This window comes from Cervus canadensis, chromosome 15, assembly GCF_019320065.1.
Source record: "Cervus canadensis isolate Bull #8, Minnesota chromosome 15, ASM1932006v1, whole genome shotgun sequence".
NCBI classification, from domain to species: Eukaryota; Metazoa; Chordata; class Mammalia; order Artiodactyla; family Cervidae; genus Cervus; species Cervus canadensis.
In genome coordinates, this window is record NC_057400.1 from 10,169,919 (window position 1) to 10,189,894 (window position 19,976).

Sequence of the window (19,976 nt, forward strand, 5' to 3'; positions counted from 1 at the left end):
GGAACTCCAAATCTTTTTTCAGCTCTTTTGCCAATCCAGCTTTCATTCTGTTTTAGGTTCCAAAAAACATCCAGTATTATTATAACAAATCCACCATTTCTCTAAACTATTTTAGGTGACTTTCTATTTCATCGTTCAGGAGTCCTGACTAACCACCAAACAAAAGCCCCAGGCCATGCTGAAGTTACTGATTCTCCAGGCAAGAATACCAGAGTGGGCTGCCATGCTCTCCTCCAGGGGATCTTTCCAAGTCAGGGATCGAACCCACGTGTGTTTAAGTAGCAGACATGGAAGTAACTATAAATTCAGTGTTTTTTTCCTGCTTACTGACCCTTTTCATGTGTTTTAGTTTGATGCCAAATAATCGCATGTTCCATGGATCTTTTACCTCTTCTCCACCATTCTATTCCCTTTAGTGAATGTGGCTCACCAGTTACAAGAAATCAAAGTAAATTCTGTCTCAGTTTCTGTGAAGTTACCTATGCAATTCCCACTTACAACTAGCCCAAATTTCTTTACCACAGTAGAAGACTGAGATTGGTCCCTAATTACACTGGGGTTGGGGGTCACCAGTCTGAAGAGCTAGAAAAGTGTTAATGCCCTGGTTTGGCCTCTCAATTCAGCTGATGGCTGAGTCTTGGGGTAGAAGAGCCCGGCTATAGCTCCTCAGGGATTATCTGTATGTCAGGGCAGGTGGTTATCCTGCTTGTTTCGTGAGGTTTAAGTTTCATTGTGTGGTGGCCTTTCTCTACAGAAGAAAAGAAACAGGATAAAGGTCTGTTTCACTAAAGAAAAGTAATCTATGTGTTGCCACATGTCTGCTTTGAGTGTCTCCAAAGCTGACCTGCTAGCTTGTCTCATTGACCATGCCTAGAGGGAAAGTTTACAGGAAGAAACAAAACTAACCTATTCTTAGGTTCTCCGCAAGCAGCTCCCTTGTGGCAGTTTGGCGGGCTATGTGTTGTTGTATGACTTAAACTTTTTCTGGTTTTTTTTTTTTTTTCCCAGGAATAGAATAGCAATAGAATAAAGATTCAGAACATGAAACTTCAATGGATAGTCCATTATCCCAGGAAAGTTTGCACTCTTCTGAGAATGAGGAGAAAAAAAAAAAAAAAAAACAAACATCAGCAGTGTGAGATCTTGGGATATTTTTTCGTTGCAAAGACATTAAATAGGAAAAATACCATAGGGTGTTTTTAAAATATCAAACAACTTAAGTTCAGAGAAATGCATCTCAGCATCTTAATGTCTGCCAGAGAGAACTTCTGGTTAGAAAACCTGGAACTGATCCTGTTTTATTTGTATTCAGTGTTTCATTCTTTCCTTATGAAGTGAATAGGGGCATCATATCTACCACCAAAATAGTCTGAAGATTGAATTGATGATGTATGAAATGTGCAGTATAAATTACAAAAAGCTGAACAAATGCAAGGTTGTCTTTTTATTACAGTATAATTTACAGAGAATAATTACACTTTTCTGTGTGCAATTCTTTGAGTGTTGACACCATCATATTTTAATGTAATTAGCCAAAATCAAGACCTAGAAAAATTATGTCTTTCCTACAGATTCACGTTGAGCGTCTCCTCTGTCCCTTAGCCTGACACAGTTAAGATCATCCATGCCGTCACATCAGGGATCTACTCCCTTAGTGCTGGAGAGCACTCCTGGTATGGATTGATGAGTTTGTTTATACATTTATCAGTTGAAGAACATCTGGATCTTTTCTTCTTTTGCTGATTATGAATAAATCTACTGTAAACCTAGGGATAAAATGTATGAGAATGAAAGTGTTAGCTGCTCAGTCATGTTCAACTCTGTGACTCCATGGACTGTAGCCCACAGGGCTCCACTCTCCATAGGATTTCTCAGGCAAGAATACTGGAATGGGCTGCCATTCCCTTCTCCAGGGCATCTTCCCACCCCAGGGACTGAACCTATCTATGTTTCTTAAGTTTCCTACATTGGCAGGCAGTTCTTTAGTGCCACCTGGGAAGTATTTCAAGAGTGAAAGTGTTAGTCACTGAGTGACTCTTTCCAACCCCATGGACTATAGCCCACCAGGCTCCTCTGGCCATGGAATTCTCCAGGCAAGAATACTGGAGTGGATTGCCATTCCCTTCTCCAGGGAAGCTTCCCGACCCAGGGTTCTAATCCAAGTCTCCTGCATTGCAGGCATATTGTTTACTATCTGAGCCACAGGGAAACCTTATATAATTTTGTGAATATAATTTTTAACTTCTATTGGGTAAATATTTGAGATTAGAATTACTGGGTCATAGGCAAGTGTATACTTTACTTAATGCAAACTCTTTTTCCAAAGTGGCTACATAATATTTAATTCCAGTCATCAATGCATGGGAGTTTTATGGGCTCTGCATACTTGCCAGCCCTTGGTATTGTTAGACTTGTTGTTTTGTTTTTGTTTTTGGTCACTATAATAAGTGTATAGTGACAGTTTATTATGACTTTAGTTTGGATTTTCTTAGTGATTAGTGTTGTTAAGTGTATGTTTATGTTTTATTTGCCATCTATCTGCTTTCTGATGATTTTTTTTTTTTGGATGAAGCATTTTTTCAAAACATTTGTCCATATATCATGAAATGTCCTTTTTATATAATTTCATTTTAATGTTCACACTATTCCAATAGTAGTATATGGTATTCTCCTATTACACATGACAGAACTGAATCTAAGTGAGACTTAAAGATGTGTTCAAAGATGCATAGATATTAGGTGTGAAAGCTGGAGGGAAAGGATGGGCTAGTCTGATTACAAAATTCAAGATAGCTACCACTGCTGTAACAGTTCCACAGAAGCAATATGCTCCTCTAAGATTTAAAAGTCCATTAATTTCCAGTTGGCTTTAGTGAACTCTGTGCATGAAGAATTATCAGTTGAAAGTTTGGAATGTGAGGTCAATTTGCTTCTTTTTTCAATTACCCTTCAGAACTGACTCTATTTTTAGATTTTTTTTTTTTTTTTGCACTACCATATTTACTGAGAAGGTGTAAAACAAGTTCACTGTTTTGAAATAGGAAACAAATCTCCTGGAGAAAGACATGCTATTCATGCTGTTACATGAGGTAAATACAATCTTGGGTGACCTACTTCTCTGGCTTATTCATGTATCTTCCCTCTTCAGTTAGTCTTTGTGCTTCAGTCACTCAGCTGTGTCTGAATCTTTGCAACTCAATTAGTTTGGTGAATCAAAATTGCTATGTTTTCTGATTATTATTTCACAAGGTTAAACAAAGCTTTTTTTTTATGACAAGTACTTATAAGTTAGTACAGACTTTCAGTCTATAAGTAAAAGAACCTGAACTTCAATCTCCCTGTCTAAAAAGTGAGAATTATAAGAAGTACCACACTGAGTGTGTGCATGCATGCTAAGTAGCTTCAGTCACGTCCAGCTCTTTGTGGCCCCATGGACTGTAGCCCGCCAGGCTTCTCTGTCCATGGGATTTTCCAGGCAAGAATACTGGAGTGGGTTGCCATGCCCTCCTCCAGGGGATCTTCCTGACTCAGAGATCCAATCCACATCACTTGTGTCTCCTGCATTGGCAATCGGGTTCTTTATCACTAGTGCCACCTGGGAAAACCTGATGGTAAAACATGATGTTAAGTGCATGCTTAGGGAAAGGGGAAAGGAAAGGGAAGTCGCTCAGTCATGCCCGACTCTTTGCGACCCCATGGACAGTAGTGTGCACCAAGCTCCTCCGTCCATGGGATTTTCTAGGCAAGGATACTGGAGTGGGTTGCCTGTCATGCTTAGTACAGAGTTAATAAATGGTAGTCGCCTTATAGGATTTCCCTATAGGGGAGCTCAGCTGGTAAAGAATCTGCCTTCAATACAGGAGACCCTGGTTTGATTCCTGGATTAGGAAGATCTCCTGCAGAAGGAATAGGCTACCCATTCCAGTATTTTGGGGGTTCCCTGGTGGCTCAGATGGTAAAAATTTGCCTGTAGTGCAGGAGATCTTGGTTTGATCCCTGGGTGGAAAGATCCCCTGGAAGTTGGCATGGCAAGCCACTCCAGTATTCTTGCCTGAAGAGTCCCCATGGGCAGAGAAGGCTGGTGAGCTGCATTCCATGGGGTCGCAAAGAGTCCCACATGACTGAACAAATAAGCATAGCACAGCACAGTCACCTCATAATAATTTTCTAATTTTGTACCAAAGATTTGCTAAACCAACTAAATAATTCCAGAAACTCCATGAAATAAATATTTTTATCTCAATTTTATGTGTGAAGAAACTGACATTTTGAAACATTAAGTAACTATAAAAATTACCCAAATAATAAATGGAGATGATGGGATTCAAACCAGATTTATCTGGTTCCGAAATTATCCTCTTGATCCCTCTATTCAACTTTACTGTTTTAATAGAAAATATGTGGGATACTCTTGATAAAAATCAGATGTTGAATATTCCATTCATTAATACCAATAAAGTGTTCTTTTTCGTGTCCTTAAAATAATACATAAATCTATAATCCTTGTAATCCTGCAGAAAGTTCTGCAAATAACTGTTATTTTCTGTAATCATAAATAGAAAATTTTTAAAAATAGAAAATTTCTGTCAGTCAGGATTAAATCAGGGAAGTTGAACCATTATGAGTATTACAGAATAAGCGCCCATGATAGAAACCAAACATAACACAATTAAGAGAGGAGTTTGGGAGCTAGGTTTTGGAGGAGTTTTGGAACTTAGGAACTAAGGCCCCAAGGTGAGCCAGAGGATCAGAGAAAAGTCACTAACCAGTCCACCTAAACACTGGTTCAACTGGAAAAGTCAGGGCATGCAGAGAAGTCTGGTAGGCCAGGCATGACCACCTGCCCAGGTGTGGGCATGGAAGGGAGCTGATGGAGGGGACTGTAGAAGGCTATTGCCTCTTCCTTTAGTGGTACTCTTGGAATTATTGTTGGCCAACTGAGCTGGAGGTCAGGAAGAAGAGCTGGCCACAATGTAGGGTGGACCAGAAAAAGCTGGTACCCCCTAGTACCTTTTAGGTCTCTCACTGAATAGAACCTTCAGACAGTAATATCTACCACTTCACTTGTACTTTCCAAAACGTATGCAAGTTTGTCTTTTAGCCATCTTCATCATGTTATCTTTTTTTTTTTTTTAATGAATCAATTGTTATTCAGGGTTGGCAAAAAAATTTTGTTCAGATTTTTCTATAAGATGTTAAGTACAACTGGAACAACGTTTTAGCCAATCCCTCATTTATTTTGCTCTGAAATTAAGTGAAATTCATTGGTTCCTAAATCCTTAAGATCATCAAACCATCCTGAGGTAAACTTACAAAAAAAGTGAAGTTTGTTTTGAGATGCTTCTCCTGTCTTTAAGGACCACTCCTGTGGTCACTGTTGCTGATGTCTAGAGGGGCCATTTACCGGCACTGCTACTGTTGGCACTAATTTCAGAATCACCATTACTCATTGCATGCACAGCATTTTGGATATCAAAGAAGAAATAATCAAGTAGGCAAAAGCAGCAAGAATTTCCTGGAAATAACATGGGGAATGAAGACTGGGTTTAAAAAAATAAAAATGTGAGGCTCAGTTTAGAAACCGAATAAAGGAAGAATACGTCCTTCCAACTTCATGGTCAGCTAAGACACAAAAGCCATACATAAAGAGGACCACGTGAATAAGTTGGGTAGGGAGACAGGTAAGGAGACATACGTATGTTTTAGAATTTCAGAGCAGAAAATGTCAGACATCTATAGTTCTCTCTGGCAATTTCATATGATAACATATTGAGGAGGAGCAAAACATGTGGTTGATGTGAAAAAAACCAGTACTAGTTCATGGACAACTGACTGGGTAAGGGCAGAAAACTTTTTCATGCTTTAACATGCTGAGTGGCAGACCCAGGCAGCAGGGATTTGGAAAGGCATATCGACAAATTGGGAGGTTGTTCTGAATGTATATCTTTCCTATGGTTTTGCAGATAACCCAATAGATGTGTGTATTAAATTTATACTGTGTATATGATCTTTTTCTTATATTAATCCTAATCTTCTCCACAAAATAAGGGGACAATATTACCTGTTATACAGAAGGGGAACTTGAAGCACAAGAATCTTGCAAAATGTCATGTAGCTAGTAAGAAGTAGAGCTTAGAAAACCAGGTTGTCTTTTCCGGCAAAACTGATGTTCTTTCCACTACATTATTCTCCTCCTAAATAGAATGTGCTGGAAACATCCAATCTTGGGCACAGAGCATCATAAATGCTGTGGCCAGACATCTTCATTTTATGCACAGATGGTCACTGTGGTCCAGGAAAGTTCAGGGAAGGACAGGAGTTTGATGGAGGCTTCAGTTGATAGCCAGAGAAAGGGAAGGGAAGAGCCAAGTTCAGAACGTTGTGTTCTTTTACTCATGCTACTACAAGCTCAAATTTGAAATGTGAGAGAGCTGCAATAGCCACAGGAAGCAAGATAAACTGGAAAAAGCAGGAAGAATTTTATTCTATTTAGAGGCAATGAGACCTTGCCTTTAGATAGAAAATGTCCTCTCTGAAGAACAGTGCCGACGTACTGCTAAGTCAGATTACTTAAATCATTCAGAGTATTATGCTGTGTCCTGGAGCAAAAAGTTTTGTTTATGTCTGTATTTATTAAAGATAATTTCTCCCTTTCTTTTCTTAAAGATAATTTTAAAGAAACATGATTTATGCTGGTGAAATCTACAGCATTTATGAAAGAAGTCACTGTTGATATGACATGCGCTGTCATCTCTGCATGTGATAATGCTGCTAGTATTCAAGCTAGACACAAGAAAAAATATAGAATACACCTAAACTCAGGGATAATTACTTTTAAAAAATATCATGGGGAGACTTATGATCTATTATGACCTGTTACAAGGTGATATAGACTCATTTCCCTTGTTCTTTCTAACTAAATACAACTATAAACCCTAGAAGCAATTCATGAAGCAACCAAGAACTCCTGAAGATGGAAAGTGGAAGACAGAGCAATTAGTGATCCAGGACTGGGGTAATAATATAGGCAGCAGAATGGCTTAGGTTGCCACCAACAGAAAAAATAACCAAAGTCCACAGTTTTCTATCAACCTAGCAATAGAAGGAAGCCCAGGGAAGATTATTACTCCTTCTGCTCCAATGGAATCTTGCTGGCAGTCCACATGAAAAGTGAAGTGAAAGTGAAAGTCACTCAATAACATCCAACTCTTTGCAACCCCATGGACTATACAGTCTATGGAGTTCTCCAGGCCAGGATACTGGAGTGGGTAGCCTTTCCCTTCTCCAGGGGAACTTCCCAACCCAGGGATTAAAGCCAGGTCTCCTGCATTGCAGGCGGATTCTTTACCAGCTGAGCCACAAAAAATTGCAAACTCAGGGAATCTCTCTCTTTCCCTATAGGCTGTGAAACTCTTGAGTTTCTGGCAGTACTCAGGAGAGGAATCATGCTCTAACAAGTACATTTCCAATAAGCGTTTTTTATCCCTGCCAACTCTACTGAGAGACCCCAAATACTCAGGCAGCCCAGCAGATAAGACCTTGTCACAAGGCCTGGCACTTTTCCCCTGCAGAATGGAGACTCCCTTTCCTCATCTGGAAGGGCCCACTCACCTAGCCTGGATAAGCTCCTGCTGCTACCTTTTCAAATGACTGGCTGCTTAAGTAAAAGATTTAAATAGGAATTCTAGTTTTTCAACATATGCTGAGAATACTATAAAAATACCTAAAAGAGTTTCCCAGGTGGCATCCAGTGGTAAAGGACCTGCCTGCCAATCAATGCAGGAGACTCAAGAGACATGAGTCACAACTTGAATAAGAAAAGATAGTAAACTAAGGACAACATTGAGATGAATCAGATTTTGGAATTATCTGGTAAGGATTATTTTGACAAGGATTGTTATTTAGATTACTTTAAACTTGGTAGGTAGGCTCTTTTGACTGTGTGGATCACAATAAACTGAAAGAGAAAATTCTTTTAGAAAGAAAATTTAGAAAGGAAAATTCTGAAAGAGATGGGAATTCCAGACCACCTGACCTGCCTCTAGAGACACCTGTATGCAGGTCAGGAAGCAACAGTTAGAACTGGACATGGAACAACAGACTGGTTCCAAATAGGAAAAGGAGTACGTCAAGGCTGTATATTGTCACCCTGATTATTTAACTTATATGCAGAGTACATCATGAGAAACATTAGGCTGGAGGAAGCACAAGCTAGAATCAAGATTGCTGGGAGAAATATCAATAACCTCAGATATGCAGATGACACCACCCTTATGGCAGAAAGTGAAGAAGAACTAAAGAACTAAAGAGCCTCTAGATGAAAGTGAAAGAGGAGAGTGAAAAAGTTGGCTTAAAGCTCAACATTCAGAAAACTAAGATCATGGCATCCGGTCCCATCACTTCATGGCAAATAGATGGGGAAACAGTGGATGACTTTATTTTTCTGGACTCCAAAATCACTGCAGATGGTGACTGCAGCCATGAAATTAAAAGACGCTTGCTGCTTGGAAGGAAAGTTATGACCAACCTAGACAGCGTATTAAAAAGCAGAGATGCTACTTTGCCAACAAAGGTCCATCTAGTCAAGGCTATGGTTTTTCCAGTGGTCATGTATGGATGTGAGAGTTGGACTATAAAGAAAGCTGAGTGCAGAAGAATTGATGCTTTTGAACTGTGGTGTTGGAGAAGACTCTTGAGAGTCCCTTGGACTGGAAGGAGATCCAACCAGTCCATCCTAAAGGAGATCAGTCCTGGGTGTTCATTGGAAGGACTGATGCTGAAGCTGAAACACCAATACTTTGGCCACCTTTTGTGGAGAGCTGACTCATTTGAAAAGACCCTGATGCTGGGAAAGATTGAGGGCAGGAGGAGAAGGGGATGACAGAGGATGAGATGGCTGGGTGGCATCACCGATGGACATGAGTTTGGGTGGACTCTGGGAGTTGGTGATGGACAGGGAGGCCTGGCGTGCTGTGGTTCATGGGGTCGCAAAGAGTCGGACATGCCTGAGCTACTGAACTGAACTGAACTGAACTGAAGCTTGGTAGGAAGGAAGTGAAGTGGCTCAGTTGTGTCTGACACTTTGCGACCCCATGGACTGTAGCCTACCAGGCTTCTCCATCCATGGGATTTTTCAGGCAAGGGTACTGAAGTGGGTTGCCATTTCCTTCTCCAAACTTGGTAGTTGTGATTAAAATTCTAGGCAGCTGTTCCACTCCTAGGAATATATAACCTAGAAATGATCATAGATACATAAGAATTTTGTATAGGAATTTATTCAACACAGTGTTACTTGAGAGTGTGAGACACTAAAAATTCTTACCTTTAATAAAAAGAAGAAAAGATAAAATAAATTACAAAGTACAAGTAAAATATAAAATATTTAAGCTATGTTTTTAAAGTATGTTTCCTTTCATGGAAACTGTAGCCAAGGTAATGTTAAACAGAAAGAATAGGAATTTAAAAAAAAAAAAAAAAGTACCACATGAGTGTGACCCTAATTTTTATTTTTAAGAATGCGGTTGGATATAAAACATAAAATTCTGAATGGAAAGTAGCAAATTTTCATGACCCATTTCTGTGCAGTACAGTTTTGGATCATATAAGTACTTTATAAATGATTATATTTTCCAAAAATTGTTTAATAAACAAGGACAACATTATTTGTTGTTAAACTCCTCAAGGTCTTATATTTTAAAAGTTTGCTCTAAATATAGAAGCTAAACCTACTGAAATTTTGATCTTAGACTTTTAGCCTCCAAAATTTAAAAAAAAGTTTATTTCTGTAGATTAAGCACAGGATCTGTGGTAGTTTGTTATAGTAGATCTCCCAAACAATTTTTGTTTGAGTTCAGTCAATCAGTCATGTCTGACTCTTTGTGAACTCATGGACTGCAGCATGCCAGGCCTCCTTGTCTATCACCAACTCCTGAAGTTTACCCAAACTCACGTCCATTGAGTCGATGATGCCATCTAACCATCTCACTCTCTGTCATCCCCTTTTCCTCCTGCCTTCAATGTATTGCTAAAGCCTGGGTTGGAGAATTTTGAGCATTACTTTACTAGCATGTGAGATGAGTGCAATTGTGTTATAGTTTGAGCATTCTTTGGCATTGCCTTTCTATGGGATTGGAATGAAAACTGACCTTTTCCAGTCTTGTGGCCACTGCTGAGTTTTCCAAATTTGCTGGCATGTTGAGTGCAGGACTTTCACAGCATCATCTTTTAGGATTTGAAATAGCTCAACTGGAATTCCGTCACCTCCACTAGCTTTGTAGTGATGCTTTCTAAGGCCCATTTGACTTTGTGTTCCAGGATGTCTGGCTGTAGGTTGGTGATCACACCGTCTTGATTATCTGGGTCACGAAGATGGTTTTTGCATAGTTCTTTGATGTGTTCTTGCCACCTGTTCTTAATATCTTCTGCTTCTGTTAGGTCAGTAACATTTATGTCCTTTATTGAGCCCATCTTTGCATGAAATAATCCCTTGGTATTTCTAATTTTCTTGAAGAGATCTCTAGACTTTCCTTTTCTAATGTTTTCCTGTATTTCTTTGCATTGATCACTGAGGGAGACTTTCTTGTCTCTCCTTTCTATTCTTTGGAACTCTGCATTCAAATGGGTATATCCTTCCGTTTCTTCTTTGCCTTTTGCTTCTCTTCTATTCCAGCTATTTGTAAGGCCTCCTCAAAAAATCATTTTGCCTTTTTGCATTTCTGTTCCTTGAGGATGGTTTGATCCCCGCTTCCTGTACAATGTCACGTACCTCTGTCCATAGTTCATCAGGCACTCTGTCTATCAGATCTAGTCCCTTAAATCTACTTCTCACTTCCACTGTATAATCATAAGGGATTTGATTTAGGTCATTCCTGAATGGTCTAGTGGTTTTCTTTACTTTCTTCAATTTAAGTCTGAATTTGGCAATGAGGTATTCATGGTCTGAGCCACAGTCAGCTCCTGGTCTCGTTTTTGCTGATGTATAGAACTTCTCCATCTTTAGCTTCAAAGAATATAATCAATCTTTTTTTGGTTTGACCATTTGGTGATGTCCATGTGTAGAGTCTTCTCTTGTGTTGTTGGAAGAGGGTGTTTGTATGACCAGTGTGTTCTCTTGGCAGAACTCTATTAGCCTTTGTCCTACTTCATTCTGTACTCCAAGGCCAAATTTGTTTGTTACTCCAGGTATTTCTTGACTTCTTACTTTTGTATCCCAGCTCCTTATAATGAAAAGGACATTTTTGGGGGGTTTTAGTTCTAGGAAGTCTTGTAGGTCTTCTTAAAACCATTCAACTTTAGCTTCTTCAGCATTCCTGGTTCAGGCATAGACTTGGATTGCTGTGTTGTTGAATGGTTTGCCTTGGAAATGAACAGAGATCATTCTGTCGTTTTGGAGATTGCATACAAGCACTGCATTTTAGACTCTTTTGTTGACTATGCTGGCTACTCCATTTCTTAAGGGATTCTTGCCCACAGTAGTAGATGTAATGGTCATGTGAGTTAAAGTCATCCATTCCAGTCCATTTTAGTTCACTGATTCCTAAAATGTTGATGTTCACTCTTACCATCTCCTGTTTGACCACTTCCAATTTGCCTTGATTCATGAACCTAACATTCCAGGTTCCTATGCAATATTGCTCTTTACAGCATTGGACTTTACTTTCATCACCAGTCACATCAACAACTGGTATCACTGTATAAATGGAAGGTACACAGAGACATAGAGAAATAAGCCACATGATAATGGAGGCAGAGATTGGAGTGATGCAGCTTTTAAACCATGAGGCACTGAGATTACAAGAAGCTACCAGAAGTGAGGGGGAGACTCAAGGAAAGATTGTCCCATAGAGCCTTCAAAAGTACCATGGCCCTGCTGACATTTGATTTCAGACTTCTATCATTCAAAACTCTGATACAATACAATTCTGTTATTTTAAGTCATCAAATTGGTGGTAATTTGTTACAGCAGCCCTAGGAAATTAATAAAGATTTTGGTATTGGGAAGTAGTGTGTTGATGTAACAAGCACTCAAATATAAGGGAGTGGCTTTGTAATTGAGCTATTACAGTTAGAGGCTGGAAAAATTTTTAGGTTCCTGAAAGAAAAAAGCCTACACTTCTTTGAAAAGGAGATTTTGGAAATCTGGACATTAAAAGTTATTATGGTGAGGATTCAGAAAGAAATGAGATACACTGTAGAGGAAGGCTTCTATGATATTTGTAGAACATTGGTAGAAATAGCAACTTCAAAGATGACTCTGGTGAAGCCTGAGAAGAAAATGAGGAATACATCACTGGACACTGGAGAAAAGGCAACTCTTACTATAGAAATGACAGAAAAATTGGCTGGAAGTTTGGTGGAAAGGAGAACTTATCAGTGATAAACTTGGATATTTTGCTGAAGATGTTGCTAAGCAAATTATTGAAAGTCATCTTGGTTTCTTATTGCTTATAGTACAATACAAACAGAAAGAGATACATCAAGGAAGGAACTTTTTAGTGAAAAAGAATAAGCACCTAATGATTGAGATACTCTCAGCCTATCCAGGTTATGAGGAATGCTAAGCATTCTTAAAGTTTTTTTCTAGAGGTAAAGACTAGGGTATCACTGAACAATTCTATGCTAAGAAGATTGTGCTGTGATTCATGATTCCCATCAATCATATCAGCAGAACCCTGGCATAGACACAGGGTCATCCAGCAAAGAACTATGGAGAACTGTCTTGTTTAATGAGGTGGATGTCCTCATCATGAATAGAAGACAGGCATGGGTGTTGAGAATATTATACCAGCAGAAACACTTTCAGTAAAAATGAAAGGAACATAAAGGCTAAAATGTAGGAAGGCTATCAGGTCTCTGGGATTCTACAGTCAGGAAATAGGTTAATAGAGCTTCTGTGCTAAATTCAAGAAAAAGGAAGAGTGACTCTGAGAAAAATGTGACAGAGATGCAGAGCAGAGGGGACTGTTCTAAGGATGCAGAGAACAAAACACAAACCATAGATTATTCTCAGGTATTTCCCTACTGCGAATTTTTCTGCCTAGTTTTGGATTTACTAGGGACATCTGGCCTAATTATCCCTTCTAATTCCTCCAAATAGAAATGTCTATCCTATCCCTATCTCACAATTGTATTTTGGAAGCTGGTAGTGTGTTTTCTAGCTTCATAGGTCCATAGATGAAGAGAAATTTTGACCAGGAATCTCACATGTCCAAAGTCTCACCCATACCTGATTTATATGATGGCATTAGGAACTTTATGTGTTAACGAGATTTTTTTTTCTTTTTGCTTAGAATTGATAAAATAAATGAGCTGTGTAGAAAGGGACATATCTTTGACAAAAACAAGATACCATTGAAAGGTGAGAATGAGGGAATGGAAGGTCAGTAAACCAAAAACATTTACATCTTTTGACTAGAGATACATATTTTAACATTGTCCTTGCCTTCCAGATATCTGAAGCTCTTATACAGCTTTTAACCCATCAGTTTTATCCTTTGTAATTTCTTATTTATGGTCTCTTCAGAAAAAAACACATTTCTTGAAATTGTTAATTTTATACACATAGTTTTAATATATTTTAAAATATAACATATGATGCAAATGAGAATGAAGTAGATTGTTATGGTTTGTTTCAAACTCATATATATTTTCCCCCTCACATAGCTATTTAATTAAACATAATAGCATTTACATTTGTTATATGGTCACCTATATTTACAGAATGACACCCTATATGTTCCAGGAGATAACCTATATTTTCTTATGTGGCTGCAAAAAGCCATTTGCATTATCCTTAAAGAAGGAAAAAATAATAATAGGTATTTAAAGAACTTGATTACTAAATCTACCTTTGCAAATGAAAGCATTTCAAAAGTCAATTTAATATAATGCTCTTCTGCATTTTTTATTCCAATTTTGATGACTAACAATAGCTTCTGATTAGGAAGCATGCCACCTACTCTAAAGCAGTAAGCATTCTCATATTAACAAATTGTACATTTTTTGCAAGTAATACTGCAAAAGAAACATTTGGTAAGCAAGTTTGGAAAATAATGTCAAGACATAATCTACAGTGAAATTTAACAAGAAAAGAAATGAAATGAAATGAAAACCACAACAGAATTTATCTAGAATTATTACATTTTAAAGAGCATCTGAATTTCAGTGCAGCTTGCAGATTGATAAACTATGCAATTAACCAATATCCAATTTGCTAGAGTAGCAAGTCAGGTAATCAGATAAGACTGGGTCAGAAATATGCAATAGTTTCCTGTTTATGGGTCTCAAATATATCGTAGAGATTAAACTAAAGACTTTTCATGACTTGAAATTAAAAACAAAACTTTTGTTCCTTTATTTATTATTTGTGTGTGCATGTGTTTTAACTGGATATATCTTTCCCACTCTCCCTTGCTTTTCACTTCTCTTCATTCTTCTGCTATCTGTAAACCCTTCTCAGATAACCACTTGCTTTTACTTTCCTTTGGGATGACTTTGGTCACCACCTTCCATACAACATTACCTACTATATGCTGAGCATATCTTGATAAATGTCAGGCTGGATGAATGCCAAGTTGGAATCAAGATAAGCAGGAGTAACATCAACAACCTCAGATATGCAGATGATACCACCCATTTGGCAGAAAGCAAAGAAAAGCTAAAGAGCCTCTTGATGAGGGTGAAGGAGGAGAGTGAAAGCTGGCTTAAAACTAAATATTAAAAAAAAAACTAAGATTATGGCATCTGGCCCCAATACTGGAAGGCAAGTAGAGGGGGAAAAGGTGGAAGTAGTGACGGGTTTCCTCTTCTTGGGCTCCAAAATCACTGCGGATTGTGACTGCAGCCATGAAATCAGAAGACACTTGCTTCTTGGCAGGGAAGTTGTGACAAACCTAGATAGTGTGTTGAAAAGTAGAGCCATTACTCTTCCAACAGAGGCATATAATCAAGGCTATGGTCTTCCCAATGGTCACATATGGTTGTGAGAGCTGGACCATAAAGAAGGCAGAATGCCAAAGAATTGATGCATTCGAACTGTGGTGCTCAAGAAGACTCCTGAAAGTTCCTTGGACAGTAGGGAGATCAAATCAGTCAGTCTTAAGGGAAATCAACTCGGAATGTTCACTGGAAGGACTGATGCTGAAGCTGAAGTTCTAGTATTTTGGTCACCTGATGTGAACAGCTGACTCATTGGAAAAGTCGCGGATAATGGAAACATTGAGGACAGAAAGAGAAGACGGTGTCAGAGGAGAGATGGCTGGAGAACATCACCGATGCAATGAACATTAACTTAGGAAAACTCCAGGAGATGCTGAGGGACAAGGAGGCCTGTTGAGCTGGAGTCCATGGGGTTGCAAAGAGTCAGACAGGACTGGGCGACTGAACATGTGTTTTATATTTAGTCTGAATTTCTTTGACTCTCCCCATTCCCAGTTTTAAGCAGCAATGTTTTTTTTCCTTTGGGATTTTGAATTTATTTCTTCCTGATATTTTGATTTGACTAACAGCAAGAAATACATCAAAAGACCCAGACCTGAAGTGCATCCATGTAAATCTAAGTACAACCAATATAGTACATCTTTTCATATACTTGTATCATCTGTAATTTCTTATACTAGGGCCTTACATTGTTTTTGAAGTACAGGTCTTGGCTGCCTTCTTAGGTAGGTTTATTCCTAGGTATTTCATTCTTCTTGATGTGATGGTAAATGGAATTATTTCCTTAATTTCTCTTTCTGATATTTTGTTGTTAGTGACTTGATGATTTCAAAGGTTTTTGCATCGTTTTGACTAAAATAGGAGGGGTCCAGTTTTTAGTGGATAGCTGAGTACACACATTGAGAGACAGAAGACAACATAAACATGTAAAGTTTGTTTAAAATCCAAGCAGCAGGATTACCTACCTGTGCTGTGTAAATGAAATAACAAAGCCTAGATAGCAGTTCATCTGTTTACAGTGTGGTTTACTGAATAGCTTAAACCCACTGTTGAGACCTACTATTCAGGAAAAAAAAGAAAGAAAAACAATGTACCTGATCATCCAAAAGCCTTGTTGGAGATGTACAACCAGGGCAGTGTTGTTTCATGTCTGCTTAGACAACATACATTTGGTAGCCCATAGATCAAGCAGTAATTTTTACTTTCAAATCTTAGTAATTAAGAAATAAATTTCCTAAACAGTAGTTTCCTTAGATAGTGATTTCTGTGATGGAGTTGGGCAAAGTCAATGGAAAACCTTCTGGAAAAGAATCACCTTTCTAGATGCCACTAAAAGCATTTATGATTCTAAATATCAATATTAATAGGAGTTTGAAATAAGTGGGTTGAATGATGTAGAAGTCTTCAAAACCCAGGTGAATGATGTTAAAGTCTTCAAAACTTCAGTGGAGGTAATGATAGAAATTGCAGATGTGGTGGAAATAGAAAGAGACTAGAATTAATAATAGAAGCAGAGCCTGAAGATTTGGCTGAATTACTGCAATTCCATAATAAAACTTTAGTGTCTGTGGACTTGCTTCTTATGGATGAATAAAGAAAGTAATTTTTTGAGATAGATCTGCTCCCGGTGAAAATACTGTGAAAATTGTTCAAATGACAACAAAATTTAAAACATTATATAAACTTAGTTGACAAAGTAGTAATTGGATTTGAGAGGAGTGACTTCAATTTCGAAAGTTCTACTGTGGGGTAAAATGCCATCAAACAGCATTGCATGCTACAGAAAAATCATTTGTGAAAGGAAGACACAGTTATTGTAGCAGACTTCATTCTTATCTTAATAAATTGCCACAGCCTCCCTAAACTTCAGCAACCGCCACCCTATTCAGTCAGCAGCTATCTACATTAAGGCAAGACCCTACAACAGCAAAAAGATTAAGACTTGCTAAAGACTCAGATGATGGGTTTCATATTTTAGTAATAAAGAAATTTTAATTAAAATATGCACTTTGTTTTTTAGACATAGTGTTACTAATGCACATTTGATAGACTACAGTATAGTGCAAACACAACTTTTATACGCAGTGAAGGAACAAAACATTTGTGTGATTTGCTTTATTGTGATAGCGGAATGATTGTGGTGGTCTGGAACCAAACCATCAATATCTCTAATATATGCCTATTAGGCTTTTTTTAGAGCCATTTTAGAGCCAAATTATACATGCTCTTATTTTTGGTATTATATATTCTAAAGTTTTAACTGTTCTTAAATAGTAAGGGCTTCCCTGGTGGCTAAGTATCATGTGGTGGTAGGACATTATCATGAATGTGTTTTAATTCTACTGGATTTCGTACTTAAAAGGGGCTTCCCTGGTGACTCCAATGAAAGAATCTGCCTGCAATGCAGGAGACCCCGGTTCAATCCCTGGGCTGGGAAGATCCCCTGGAGAGGGAAATGGCAACCCACTCCAATATTCTTGCCTGGAGAATCCCTTGGACAAAGGAGCCAGGCAGGCTATAGTTCATGGGGTCACAAAGAGTTGGACACGACTGTGCAACTAACACAAAAACACACTTAAAAATAGTTATAATTGTAAAGTTTTTGCTATGTGTATTTTACTACAATGAAAAGACTGAGAAAAACCAGAAACACACAAGCCAACATAAAAATATTTTGTCTGTATATGATTCCATTTAATAGGTCCCTCAAAAGGTTTCTTTTATGTTAGATGAAGAATCAAATCTACAATGTTAAGTTCTCATCTATGGAATATTTAGCTAATACATCAAACTTAAACACATTGTAGGACCTTTTCTTTTTTTTATTTTATATGGCATTGAGTTTTTTTTTCTTCCTTATTTATAATTTAGCCACTAACCTTTCTAGAATTATTTTCATATTTAGCAGTCCTTGCCCCCACCTGAGAATTTATTATCCTTTATTACTCTGAGATAAATAAGGACATCCACATGTTTACAGTTTATTACAAAACATATACTTAATGGAAAAAGAGTTGATGCATATATACCTTCCTACTTCTGTATCTCAATTGATACATTTTATGCTAATTTCTCACATTCATAAAGTGACAGTGAAGTCGCTCAGTTGGGTCCGACTCTTTGCAACCCCATGGACTGTAGCCTACCAGGTTCCTTCACCCATGAGATTTTCCAGGCAAGAGTACTGAAGTGGGCTGCCATTTCCTTCTCCAGGGGATCTTCCCAAACCAGGGATCAAACCGGGATTTCCTTCATTGAAGACAGACGCTTTACCATCTCAGCCACCAGGGAAGCCTCATTCACAAGCCTCTCACATTCGTGTGTTAATATGCAATCAGGGCCTTTCAAGAACTGAATTTGCTTCCATGAACTGTGAAAGTTTTTTCCTGTCATTATTAACTTAAAATTGTCACAGTCAGTCATTATAAACCCCTTTCATATGGTTCCTTTCGTCCTTTTAACATTAGCCATACCCAATAGGCATCCCTGAAAGAATCCTTTCTAACAATAGTAGAAGTTTAAATTAAATTTTTCCTGCCCCCTAACACGGTATCAATCGTGTTCCAAAGGACATAACTGTTTTGTTTGTTTGGTTGGTTTTCTTTTTGAAATCAGTGAACACATCAAAAAACAAAATAATTGGGAAATTTGTACTGGTGTTAAGGATGTTGCTTAATTTTTACTGGAATTCTTTCCTGTGAACATGGAGAAGATCTATTTCTTTTTATTTATTTTCATTGTATTTTCCAATTTAACATGTTGCAAATGTAACTTGTCACCATGTGGAATTTTATTAATTATTATTCTTTTCCCATGATGACCTTCCCTGGTTACTCAGACAGTAAAGAATCTGCCTGCAATGCAGGAGACCTGGGTTCAATGACACTAATTTTGAGACAGATTCTTCTTTATCTGGCTTTGTATTGCATACTGGGTAAATACATCCAAAGCCAGGGATCAACAGTCATAACCAAAAGAAAGATAATCATTTGCTTACCAAACCTTGCCTCTGTGAAGGAGACAGGGACATTAGGCTAATGTAACTGAGTTAGAGTGACATGACCCCAATAGTAGTGACAGCACTGAATATGGGCTCGGGGTCCAGCACCAAAGATGATAGACCACACATTATTTTCTCTATTCTTAGCATATTTAGATGTGATTAACATTCAAATTGGGCTTCCCTAGTGACCTAGACAGTAAAGAATCTGCCTGCAATGCAGGAGACCTGGGTTCAATCCCTGGGTCAGGAAGATTTCCTGGAGAAAGGAATGGCTAGCCACTCCAGTGTTCTTGCCTGGAGAATCCCATGGACAGAGAAGCCTGGGGGGCTACATTCCATGGGGTCACAAAAAAGTCTGACGCGACTGAGTAACCAACCCTTTCAGCATTCAAATCAGTAGACTGAATAAAACAAATCGCCTTCCTCTATGTAGGTAGGTCTCATCCAAACTGTTGAAAGCCTGATTAGAATAAAAAGACTGAGTAAAAAAGAATTTGATTTCTCTGTCTGACTGATTTGGAGAAAATACATTGGTCTTCTGCCTTCAAAGTTGAACAAGAACCTACATCATCAATTCTTCTGAGTCTTCAGATTGCCAACAGTAGATCTTTGGACTTTTCAAGTCTCCATAATCTCATGACCCAATTCCTTATAATATATATATGGAAATAAATAATAAAGATGTAATAAATAAATTAATGCAGATATATCCTATAATAGGAACATACATAACAAGATAATATAAAACATACAGTAATTTATATTGTTAATATTTATATAATTATAATAAAATACATTCCATTGGTAATGGTTCACTGAAGAATGCTAACATAAATTACAATAATTATTATGTAAAGTTGAAGAATTAGGAAAAATTACTAATTATTTAGCAATAGGAAATAAATACAAGAAGGAGAAGCTAAGATGGTTTAAAGATGGAGAAGTGAAAATAAGAATAGGAAACTAATGAATCAGGGAACTATGCTTTTCAATATAAATCTTGATAAATTATTTGGTATTTTATACTGCTTTCAAA